The following is a 13213-nucleotide window of genomic DNA, read 5'->3' as shown; positions in this document are numbered from 1 at the left end:
TACATTATTTACAAATAATGCATCTATTCTTCTCCATTAGTGTTGCTGGAAAAAAGCCCCTGAGTGCTAAACCTGAATTTTGACGAGAGTAATAAATATGAGAAACAAATAGGGGTAAAGATGCAGATGTAGTTAAACAAGTGCAAATTGGAGTGTGTCAGTCTAATTCTGCCCAGCCTCTTCTGAGTCAGAAGGTAGCACAGCAAGAGTTCCAAAAAGAACAGAGCACAATAAATCCAAATTATCTAAATTAATTTAACTGAGTTCCCATTGGAAAAAAATCTAACAGTAAGAGTCAGAATTAAATCATCTAAACATATTGAAAATTAAAAACATTCTCTTCCAAAATTTATGGCATATAAATCATTTTGGCAAGTTAACAGGTTATTCTATTAATTAGAATGAGTCCAATATTCTTCCAATTAGATAAAATGTATGCCTGGTAAGGTCCTAAAATATAGGAAGGAAAAACCAAATGCACAGATATAGAATAGAAGATACCTGGCTCAAGAGAAGTCACTGAGAGGAATCTTGGAGTCCTAGTGGAACACCAGTTAATGAGAGCCAGCAGTGTGCTGCAACTGCCAAGAAAACCAATGCAGTACCAGGCTGCATCAACAGAACAATAGTATCAAGATCACCAGAAGTATTAGCCCTGCTTTATACTGCTTTGGTAAGACCACACTTGGAATACTGCATCCAGTTCTGGTCACCATGATAGAAAAAGAGATCCAATCTAGAACTAACAAGAATTTTTCTGTCAGTAAGAACAATTAATCAGTGGAATGGCTTGCTTCCAGAACTTTCGATATTATTATTATTATTATTGAGCCGAGGTGGCGCAGTGGTTAAATGCAGCACTGCAGGCTACTTCAGCTGACTGAAGTTCTGCAGTTCGGCTGTTCAAATCTCACCGGCTCAGGGTTGACTCAGCCTTCCATCCTTCCGAGGTGGGTAAAATGAGGACCCAGATTGTTGTTGGGGGCAATATGCTGACTCTGTAAACCGCTTAGAGAGGGCTGAAAGCCCTATGAAGCGGTATATAAGTCTAACTGCTATTGCTATTATTATACAATTGTATCACAGCGGCCAGTTGTTTCGCCGGATTTGGCATTGGTTACTAGTCGGGCCCCACCCAGGGGCCTAGGACCTCGTAACGTATTTTCGTAATATGCGTGCAGATCCAAGCAGTGCAGCTTTTTGCATTTGACTGATGGTGATTTTGTCAATTTTTAACTGTTTTAAATGTAATTCCAGTGCTTTTGGAATAGCACCCAGTGTGCCAATTACCACTGGAATTATCACTGCTGGTTTGTGCCATAGTCGTTGAATTTCGATTTTAAGTCCTGGTATCTTGCGATTTTTTCATGTTCCTTCTCGGCGACCCTGCTATCACCTGGTATTGCGATGTCTATGATTGTGACCTTATTTTTCTCAACCAGTGTGATGTCTGGTGTATTATGCGCCAGTATTTTGTCGGTTTGTATGCGAAAATCCCACAAGATCTTGACCATCTGATTTTCGGTGACTTTTTCAGGCTGATGTTCCCACCAGTTTGTTGCTGTTTTAATATAATTTTTGCACAAATTCCAATGGATCATTTGTGCTACTGAATTGTGCCGCAATTTATAATCAGTCTGCGTGATTTTTTTACAGCAGCTGAGTATGTGATCAACAGTTTCATCAGCTTCTTTGCAAAGTCTGCATTTGGCATCATCAGAGGATTTTTCGATTTTGGCCTTAATGGCATTTGTGCGGATAGCTTGTTCTTGCGCAGCCAGGATTAGTGACTCTCTTTCTTTAATGTACCTGTTGTTAACCATAACCAAGTTTGTTCACTGTCCACTTTATCTTTTATTTTTTCCAGAAATTGGCCATGCAGTGCTTTGTTCTGCCAACTCTCCATTCTTGATTTTATCATATCTTTTCTGTATTCTTGTTTCGTCTGTTGGACCTTCAGTAGTTTTTTGTTCTTTACTTCAATTAATAGATGTTCTTGACTTTCTTTTAAATAATCAGCCAGTGCATGTTTTTCTTCTTCAACTGTTTGCTTCACTTGTGATAATCTGCCACCTGATTTTTGGGGCAGGTATAATCTATCAGTATCACCACGTGGCTGTAAACTGTAGTGCATTGTCATTAGTTTCCTGGTTTTTCGGTTCAAAATGTCCAAATCAGCTTGTGTCCAGTTAACTATACCAGCTGTGTGTCTTATAACTGGTATTGCCCAGGTATTTATGGCCTTGATTGTATTTCCACCATTCAATTTAGAGTTCAAAATTTTCCTAACTCTGTTGGTGTACTCTCGCCTGACAATAGTTTTTACTTCTCCATGCTTGATATTATCCAACTGCAGAATGCCTAAGTATTTTTAGGCTTCATTTTCGTTGCATTTAATTAGTTGGCCATTGGGCATTGCAATTCCCTCACATGCAGTGATTTTGCCTCTTTTTATGGATACAGTGGCGCATTTTTCCATGCCAAACTGCATTGAAATATCGGTGCTGAATACTCGAACCGTGTTTGTCAATGATTGGATTTCTATTTCTGACTTTCCATAGAGTTTCAAATCATCCATATATAGTAAATGCAAAAAATTTTCAGCTTCTTTGGCTGTTTGGTAGCCTAATTTCATTTTTTTTTTAAGATTACTGATAGTGGGATCATTGTGATGATGAAGAGAAGAGGTGAAAGTGAATCACCCTGGAAAATTCCTCGCTTGATATTAACCATTCCGTAGATCTCATTCCCTACTGCCAACTCGTTCTCCATTGTTTCATCGCCTTTTCAGTAAAGGATGTAATATTTTTGCTAATGCCAGTTGTTTCTAAGCATTTTATGATCCAACGATGTGGCAGTGAGTCAAATGCCTTTTTGTAATCAATCCAAACTATATTCAAGTTCGTTTTTCTGTTCTTACAATTTTCTAATATCATTTTATCAATTAGGAGCTGATCTTTTGTGCCCCTGCTCCTTCTTTTGTTGCCTTTTTGCTCTACTGGCAAGATGTTGTTTGTTTCCAAATAATCCATCATGTTATCTGCAATAATTCCTGTGAGTAATTTGAAGGTTGTTGGCAAGCATTTTATTGGTCTGTAGTTTTCAGGTGTTGTTCCTTTAGTTGCATCTTTCTGAATCAAGTATGTTTTTCCAGTTGTCAACCATTCATCAATTTGGCCCTTTTGTAAAATTTCATTCAGTTGCCTGGCCAATATTGCATGTAAACTGGTCAGATATTTGAGCCAGAAACCATGTAATTGGTCCTTTCCAGGTGATGTCCAATTCTTTACCTTTTTTACTCGATTTTTGACTATTATTATTATTATTATTATTATTATTATTATTATTATTATTATTACACTCTATGCATATTCTTGGAGGGTGCTTTATATGAGGGATCCATTTTGTTTTCCTTGCCAAGGGACCTTTACATTCTAGCTGTGCCTAAATCTAGAAATGCCTTAGCTTGTGAACGCTAGGAAAGTAGCTTCTGTACTCTTGCTCATAGAAACATTCAGCTTGAGCAGAGACCAGACTAGAAGACCTCCAAGGTCCCTTCCAACCCTATTATTCTATGTTCTATTTTGCCTAGTGATGGTAATTCCAGAAATCCCATGTCATCATTAAGCAAGGATATTTTGTGACCTCCTGCTGGCTTCCCCTTAACTTTGCTTGTTGGAAGCCAACAGTGGAGGTCTCAAATGGTAACAATGTGGCTGCAGGATGCTGAGATGTCATAATTGTGACCCAGGCTTTGAGGACTGATTGTAAGATCCGGTTGTTCAGCACTATCACATTTGAATGGTCATAGTTACAAAGGACCCCTTGTTTTGCAAGCATAAATACTAGGGGTGGGTTGCTGCCTGCATTACTGTCGGTTTGCAACCTGTGTCAGATGCACACTGTGCATGTGAGCACAATTCAATGTAAATTGTTCTGCACACATCCAAAGAACAATTTACAGTGAACTGCGCATACACAGTCACTAAAATCCAAGATGGCGGCAGCCAAGTGGCAGTGAGGGAACCGATTCGGGGTGGGGGGTGTTGCAGGCCTGGATCACTGCCGGTTCTGCAACCCAGGCCTGAATTCCATTACTGGTTTGGCCAAACTGGGCCCCATCGGCAGCAGCCCACCTCTGATAAGCACTCACACTTTTAGAATCTTACAAAGTTTCACACCACCTGGAGAAAGAGATGATGTGGTTGAGGCAAGAGACAGCAATACCAATAAGGGGAGACGCCTATTATCTCTGACCTTGGCTGGAAGTCTAACCAAAAGTGATGGCTTGGTGGCACCACGCTTCTGCAGAATCGTTTGCAAGAGTGAAATCAGCAAACACAAATTCATCTCCACAATAAACTTACTCGCCAAAAGCAGCACTAACCATAAGAAACTTCATTCACAGGCCAACCTGTCTATACTACAACATGCCCGCACCCGTGAGCTTTGCTTGGAGTTTAAAAGATGCCAAGAGCAACAAGAGACCGACCCTGAGTCAGGGTTGACTCAGCCTTCCATCCTTCCGAGGTGGGTAAAATGAGGACCCGGATTGTTGGGGGCAATATGCTGACTCTGTAAACCGCTTAGAGAGGGCTGAAAGCCCTATGAAGCGGTATATAAGTCTAACTGCTATTGCTATACATCAACAACCATGCTGACTGTATCAAACACAAGACCAATGGCCCACATCTCAACAATCCCCCAACAACAACAACTGGTCATCTCTCAACAACAGCAACCGCCACCCCAACATCCAAAACTAGGCATGCACGTCCACAACTTCTTCAAGGTCCACACTACAGATGCAAGCTACTTATTGCAAGAAGCCTCGGAAACAAATTGCCCAAATTCCTACTACTACTAAATACGGCCCTATTCGATCTTATCTTTGTCTGAGAGATGGGGTTGAATGTATCCTTTCCAGACTCCATTACCACCATAAATGACTCTCATGTCTTCCAGTCTGACCATGAAAACCGTAGATAGCAATAGCAGTAGACTTATATACCGCTTCATAGGCCTTCAGGCCTCTCTAAGCGGTTTACAGAGAGTCAGCATATTGCCCCCAACAATCTGGGTCCTCATTTTACCCACCTCGGAAGGATGGAAGGCTGAGTCAACCCTGAGCCGGTGAGATTTGAACCGCTGACCTGCTGATCTAGCAGTAGCCTGCAGTGCTGCATTTAACCACTGCGCCACCTTGGCGATGGGGTAAGGTTGCTATTTTCTATAAAAAGTCTCTATATCTGAAAAAGATTAAAGTTACACAGGAGCTTGCTCTTCCTGAGACCATTGTCTGTGAACTATCCCTAAATACCACAGTTCACTTTGTACTATGTTACAGAGCCCCTGATTACAACATTGATCATACAAACAAGCTAACTGCATTGCTATTGTGGGCAGCCTCCTGCCCGCACCCCCTAACCTTTTTGGTGACCTCAATTTATCTCTTATCAATTGGACTCTGAATGAATGTACAACCGAACCTGTACCTCAAAGAGGGTAATAATGATGGGACACCAAATTATAACTTTGAAAAAGCCAACTGTGATCTCATAGCTGCCAATCTCACATCTCTTGATTGGCACCTTCTGTTCACTGACTATAATACTACAGAAGACCATTATAACACTTTTTTGCTTGAAGTCAAAAGAGTCATTAAACTACACATACCATTAATAACCCCTAAAGCCAAAAAAAACCCCAAAACCCCAAGTTACCCATAATAAGAAAGCTTCAATCTGCCCCAAAAATCTCTTTGGCGAAATAACAAAAATGGCTATGTAACTAACTTTAAACATCTTATGCCGCCAGACAAAGAATGCACCAATTACCACTGCAAACAAGAGGAAGAGCTGTTACACTCAAAATCCATCCGAGCCTTCTATAATTTCATAAATGCCAAGCTTAAAGACTCTAAAATTATCCCACCCCTAGAAGGACTTAATGGAGAAGACTGTAAAGATGAAGCCGTTAAGGCCAACCCCTTCAACACGTTCTTCAGTTCAGTCTTTGTCAACAGCAATGGCTTCAGCCCCACATTTCCTAGTCATACTACATCTAATTGCAACAATCTGCTACATATTGACTTTACAGTAGATAACATCAAAAAGGCACTAGGCAATTTAAAACCATCTCTATCTATTGGCCTACTTCTTGAAAAAGATTTCCACTGTCATAAACCTCTAAGCACAATCTATGAAGTATCTTTCAGAACCAGTTCCTTGCCTGACCTATAGTCATTAGCCATGGTCATACCTATCTTCAAAAAGGGGGACCCTAACCTAGTAGAAAATTGCAGACCAATCTCACTGTGTTGAGTCACCTGTAAAATCATCGAAGCAATTATAAACCAATCCATCACCCTCCACTTAGAGACAAATAACCTACTTTCTAATAAGTAGTTTGGTTTCAGGAAAAAAATGTCCTGTAATCTGCAACTCCTACACTGCAGAAACATTTGGACCACACAACTCGATAAATCAATAGATGCAATTTACATAGACTTCTGCAAAGCCTTTGATTCGGTGGAACACGACAAACTACTGTTAAAACTAAGCTCTTACGGCATTTCCGGATCACTGTACAAGTGGATAGCCATGTCAAAATAAGGAGCGTCCTATCAAACCTGGCACCAGTTAACAATGGTGTCCCCCAAGGCAGTGTTTTACATAAATGACCTTTGTGATCATATAACAACCAGCTGCGTCCTCTTCGCTGATGATGTAAAACTATTCAACACCACCGACAATGCTGCTACCCTACAAAGCAATGTGTCAGAATGGTCATGCAATTAGCAATTCCAAATCTCAACTAACAAATGCTCTGTCCTACACATTGGCAACAAAAATCACAACATCAAACACAAGCTGGGTGGATACAACCTCGTAGATGACCTGCACTCTGTCAAGGACCTGGGAGTACTCATCTCAAATGATCGAAGCCCCAGAGCTCACTGTAACAGCATTGCCAAAAAGGCACTAAGAGTTGTTAACCTAATCTTGTGAAGCTTCTTCTCCCATAACATTGTACTGCAAACTTAGGCAAACAAAACCTTTGCCAGACCTATTCTTGAATACAGCTTGTCTGCCTAGAATTCACACTGTATATCGGACATGAATACAATTGAACGGATCCAGAAGTATTTCACAAGAAGAGTACTCCACTCCTCTGCTCACAATAGAATCCCTTATGCCATCAGGCTCGACATTTTGGGCTTGGACAACCTGGAACTACGCCACCTACAGTCTGACCTAAGCATAGTACACAAAATTGTCTGCTACAATGTCCTCCCTGTCAACGACTACTTCAGCTTCAACCTCAATAATACACGGGCAAACAATAGATTCAAACAAGGTAAACAGTTCCAAACTTGATTGCAGAAAATACGACTTCAGCAACAGAGTAGTCAATGCCTAGAATGCACTACCTGACTTTGTTGTTACATCCTCAAACCCCCAAAGCTTCAACCTTAAATTGTCTACATTGGCCCTCACCCCATTCCTAAGAGGTCCGTAAAAAGGAATGTGCATAAGCGCATCAGTGTGCTTACCATCCCTGTCCCACTGTCCCCATTTATTTGTATTCATTTCTTTGTTCATGTCCATGTTTATACTTATACCTACTATATTGTACATGTTCAACAAACTAAAAAAATATAAAATAAAAAGGTGGAATATAAAACAAGGGAGGCTGCTGTAATTGATCTCATCCTCAGAACAAAAAGGAACTGTTTGGAGAAATGAAGATGCCTGGGACTTTGGAAGGAAGTTGAATTCCTGAAGAAGAAAAGTAGCAAATTCTGTGAAATGGGAAACTGAAAATCTCAAATGTTTCATATTAAAGCAAGAATGGGAGATGTCTAAAGAACCTGGTGTGATTACACCTAGTATTTTATTAAATGCTGAAAAGAAAATGCGGGGCTACTCAGGATATGGCAGGAGAGGCATAGAACTAAAGAAAGCAGTCACCAGAAATTGTGGTGATAATGCCAGAAATGCCATGGTTTAGAATGAGCTGTGCTCAAAGCAACAATAGCTACTGTGAGGGTAAAGGCTCATTTACCCACATCCAGGGGTGGCTTCAAAAATTTTAGCAAGGGGTTCTCTGCCTGGTTGCTGGGTGGGTCTTACTTGGGCTCCTGCACCACGGTGTAGGGGAGCGTTTTTGCCCTCCCTGGGCTCTGGAGGCTTTCCTTGAGCCTCCAGCAGGGCGAAAATGGCCTCCCTGGGCTCCAGAGGCCCTCTGGAGGCTGGAAATGGGTCTGTTTTCCAAACTTCCAGTAGGGTCATTTTTCGCCCTCCCTCAGCCTCTGCACATGCCCTGCACCAGTGGTGGGTTTCAAAATTTTTTGGAACCTCTTCTGTAGGTGTGGCCTGCTTTCCGGGTCCACTGGTGGAACCTCTTCTAACCGGTTCGGTAGATTTGACGAACCAGTTCTACCGAATAGGTGCGAGCTGATAGGAACCCACCTCTGCCCTGCACATACCTAAATCCAAAAGGGGTTACATGGGGACTCCTGGGAGGAGAGGGGAGGGGTGGGTAGGGCCAGCCAGGAGTGGGATTTGGAGATTCTCCAAATTGCACAGAATCTTAGCTAGAGGTTCTCCCAAACCATGCGAACCCCCAGCAGCACACCCTTGCCCACATCCCCTAAACTCCACTGAAGATGTTACCTAGCCGGGTAATAAAATGTTTGGAAATTAATCCACAAGTTTGAAGAATAAACCTTAATCCTACACCTGAGCTACAGATATCCACCACTATTGCAAAACAACAGCTACTACCTAAGAGGAGCAAAAAAGAAGGGCATGAACCTGTTGGTCAACTGCATGCAAAGGGGACAAGAATGTCCCAGGCCATGGTGAGAAGATAAAACTTCTTAATTCATACTTTATCTCTCAAAAGGCAAAAAAGCCCCAGCTGGACACACTTGTAGCCCTAGTAGAAGGAAGGAATTGCACCTCTGGGTAGACAAGGAATGTAAAACATCCCTGAGCCAATTTAAATGAATGCCAGTCTCCAGGATTTAATGAATTACACTCAAGGGCTGAAGGAATTAGCAGATCTGCTTATTATGATGTTTGAAGAGCAGAGTCAATATCATTCTTGGCTTCAAAAAGGAGAAAGAGGATGCAGGAAATCACACCTGTCCCCTTGATGTCTAAATGGGTGATGTTTGAGCAGATTGTTCAATAGCATATTTCTGAAGATTTGCCTAAGAATGCAACAGTTAATAGCACTCACCTTGGCTTTGTCACAAGCTGATCATGCCTGACTTATTTTACCTCAGAAGGGGAAGAATATAGAAGTCATTAGAAGTCATTAGAAGTCACTATCTGACAGGTCAGATAGTCAGGAACACTATGAAGCCTCTGATAAGTTCTTGAATCTTCCTGTTTTGCAGCCCACCATATCTTAGGTTAGGAATCAAAGAGTCATAGAGTTGGAAGAGACCTTGGAGTTCAATCCTTTGATCAATGTGTGTGGATGAAGATCTCTAATGAAGGAAAACCTACCACTGACATTTATCCTCCATTCGTTCGGCCCTCTGGGACAATTTAGAATAAACCCATTCCTTCTTCTGTGTGACATCATCATATGCTTCTGTAACTCAGAAAAACTTTATGTTTGAAAAGGTGGTTTTGAAAACTGGCTAAGGGGCCTTGAAACCTGGGGCTACAGGTTCCTCTAAAGAGACATCAGCTAGCAGACAGTCCTGGTTTTTTTTTTCAAAAACCCCTCTTCCCTTGGGTTGGAACCATATCCAACGAAGAGTTTGATAAAAATGTCAAATTCCTAAGCCTGAAATGATTTCCAGGCAGGAGGTGTGGATTACTAGAACTACCCAGGAGGCTGGTGTCCAGACAGACAGGAAATCTGCAGAGACACAGCACAGCATGGCACCCTAGAAAGGGGAACCACTTGAGGGGAGCTGCAGAGAACTGTCCAGGGCCCATCAAATTCCACATCTAGAGGAAACAAGAGATGGCCTTCTTCTCCTTCTAATCTTCATCCAGGCACAAATCTTCTCTAATCCAAGCACTCTTCCACTAAGCTATAAGGTTTGCTCTTATAAAGTGCACGTATAGACGTTATATATTATAGGCAATCATTAATATACTACTAAACTGCACTAACAGTTTTTTTTTCTTTCTGTTATTGATAGGCAACTAATAAAGATGACATAAATAGTGATTTAATTCAATCTTGGCAAGATTTTTCTTTAAGAGAACCACATAAAATATGGTAACAATAGCCGTAAATAATTTCGGACATTTTATTTTTACTCTTTGGATAACAATCTTCATCAGGGTGTTTGAAATAAGGAGCCACCTTTACTACAGGCAGAAAGATTTGCACATTTGGCCCAGCAGGAATTGCTGAATCTATTTTCATTATAACAAAAATTGATTTTGCATTGAAAAGTCTCATTATTTGAGATAATTTGCTGGGCTCTTTAGTTATTCCTGGGGTTTCTAAATCATTATACCTCTTGCATTTAAACTGCAGATGGAATTTGCAAACAACTCCAACAACCTTAGAGTAGAGCTGTTTCCCTTCAGCAATTTGGGAGGATGGAATGAAAAAGGAAATTGGAAGAACTATTTTAAAAAGAAATATTGGTGGTGTTGCAAAGGAACACTATCCATATTTCTTTATTTTTTTCTAATTTTTTTTAAAAAGAAAAATAGCGATTGCATTCATTTCATTCATTTGCAGATACTTTATCCCCCCCCTCTTCCCCCCCCCAGTTCGCTTGTAGCTCTCTTCAGGATGCTGAGGAGATTTTATTTTAAAATTGCAGGAAGAATGTTTGGTTACCTTATAAAAAAAACTGGCTCAAAGGTGTTATGTGGTCTTTCACTGCAAAGGAAGATGGATGGTTTCAAATCCCAGAAAGGCAAGCTGAAAAGAAAATTTTCTGGGAAGATTTCAGCACAGTTAAAGATTAGATTTTGTGTCCCTATAAAGATCAAAAAATAATTGAGTTTACGAGTTTTATTTCATAAGCTCAAAAATACAGGTAGTTCTCGATTTATGACCACAATTGAGCCCAAAATCTGCTAAATTTTACTCCTTTTTACAACTTTTCTTGCAAAGTTGTTAAATGAATCATTGCAGTTAAGTTAGTAATCCGGTTGTTAAGTGAATGTGGCTTCCCCGTTGACTTTGCTTGTCATAGGTTGCAACCCTAGGATGCTGCAACTTTCAGAAATATGCACGGTTGATAAGCATCTGAATTTTGATCACATGATTATGGGGATTCTGCAATGGTCATTGTGTGAAAATGGGTCATAAGTCATTTTTTCCAGTGCCACTATAACTTTGAATGGTCCTTAAATGAACTGCTGTTAATCAAGGACTACTTATAAGTTCAATTATTATTATCCTTTTTTTTTCTGGACCTGACACTTACTGGTCCCAAATCTGTAGGATGCCAACCAGCAGGATTAATAGAAAGCCTCTTGAGGCAAGGCCACCACAGATGCCCAACTCTCATCTGTCCCTTCTGCAAGCACAGAATGAGCTGGTCATAATAAGCTGATCTATAGTTCTGCATAAGGAGTTAGCAATACCTTTGGAACAATTCTGGTTTTTGAAGGGGGAGGGCAGAAGAAGGATACAGGAAAATCTCATTGCATTATTCTGCATGGCATGGAAGTAGTTTTACCCAACTAATGCCCCTTACCCTGGCAATAGTGGCAGGAATAATTGGCTCAGCCTCTGCTCCCAGAGAATACTTTCCCAAGGGCATGCTGACATTGGATCACAGGTGGGATTCAACCAATTCTCACTGGTTCTCCCGAACCATTAGTTAATTGCTTATACAGTTTGGAGAACCGTATAAAAGTAAAGTGCAAGAGAGAGGTTTTTTCCCCTCTCCCCCCCTTCAGTTAATAGCTTCACTTAACAGTTGCAGCTGGAATGCAGCTGATACACACTGAATCAGGTCAATTAACAACAGAAACTGAAAAGATTAGGGCAGGGAAACCCATCAATCACCCATCTAAGGATGAGATTAATCCCTTCCCTTCAGGAAGAAGGGCAAGATTACAAACATTTTGATTATAAAGAGTATTAAGTAACACTTCTGTGATCAGTTGATACTCCCTAGAGTTTCCCAAGACCTTTTATAGCTGGTGCAGTGTTGGCTACTTCTTGTTCCCACTTGCACATGCAGTCCAGCCAGCTGTATTGCTTCTGCTGTGAAGCACCCAATTTAGAACATAGAGAACATAGATTAATAATAGAGTTGGGAGGGTTAATGGCTTTTGGCAGTACACCCAGGCTGCCAATTAGCTTGAGCAGCTGCTCTTAGTTTCCCTCTCAACCGTTGCGTTTGCTTTGGGGTTGACTTTTTTTATAAAGGGGAATGGCTGTTTTAAATTTTCTGCGTTGTTTTAGTAGTGCCTGGCACTGTCCTTTTGGGGTGTACTTCCCTCACTCGCGCAAAGCGTGCGCAAAGTGAACTGGTACCAACTAGTACAGGAACCCACTCCTGCTTCAGACCCCTGAGGAATCGCAATGTCATCACAGGTGATCCACGAAGGCTTGAAGAAATGTTATGATTTAAATCTTGAGTGAAGTCTTGATGGTCCATGGCAGTGGTCTGTGACTACAAACATATTTAAAGGGGGTCCATGGCAAAGAAATGGTTGAGATCCACTGGAGTAGAAGAACTCCAACATCCCTTCCAGGTTTATGATTCTATCCTTGAACTGAGAAGAACAAGAGGTGATATGATAAGATGGTTCCTTCTTGAATTTTAAAGAAAAAAATCTAATGCTAAGAGCAGTGCAACGTATTATGTAAGTAGATTTCCTAGATGTTTTTAAAGAGAGCCTTTAGCCATCTCTTAAAGAATCCTTCCTACAATGGAGAGAGAATGGACTCAGAATTGTTAGTGTCTCTCAGTTCCATTTCTCTATTGATTTGGGTTTTCCTGAGGAAGTCAAATTCTCCAGCCTTCTTCATTATTAGTCATAACTGGAGTTGCTGGGAATGGAAGTTCACCTGCTTTCTTCAGTTTATCAGTGGTGGGTTCCTACCGGTTTAGACCGGTTTAGCCAAACCAAGTACTGGTTTGGTGGTCTGAGTTGCTGGAACCAGCTGCGACCCAGGCCTGCCACACCCCCAAACTGGTTCTCCAGGTGGCTCCATAGGCGCCACCATCTTGTTTTTCAGTTTTGCACATGCACAGAACAAT

This window comes from Thamnophis elegans, chromosome 12 (assembly GCF_009769535.1).
Source record: "Thamnophis elegans isolate rThaEle1 chromosome 12, rThaEle1.pri, whole genome shotgun sequence".
Lineage (NCBI taxonomy): Eukaryota > Metazoa > Chordata > Lepidosauria > Squamata > Colubridae > Thamnophis > Thamnophis elegans.
The sequence above is the reverse complement of the archived record's forward strand: the minus strand, read 5'-3'. Positions refer to the sequence as shown.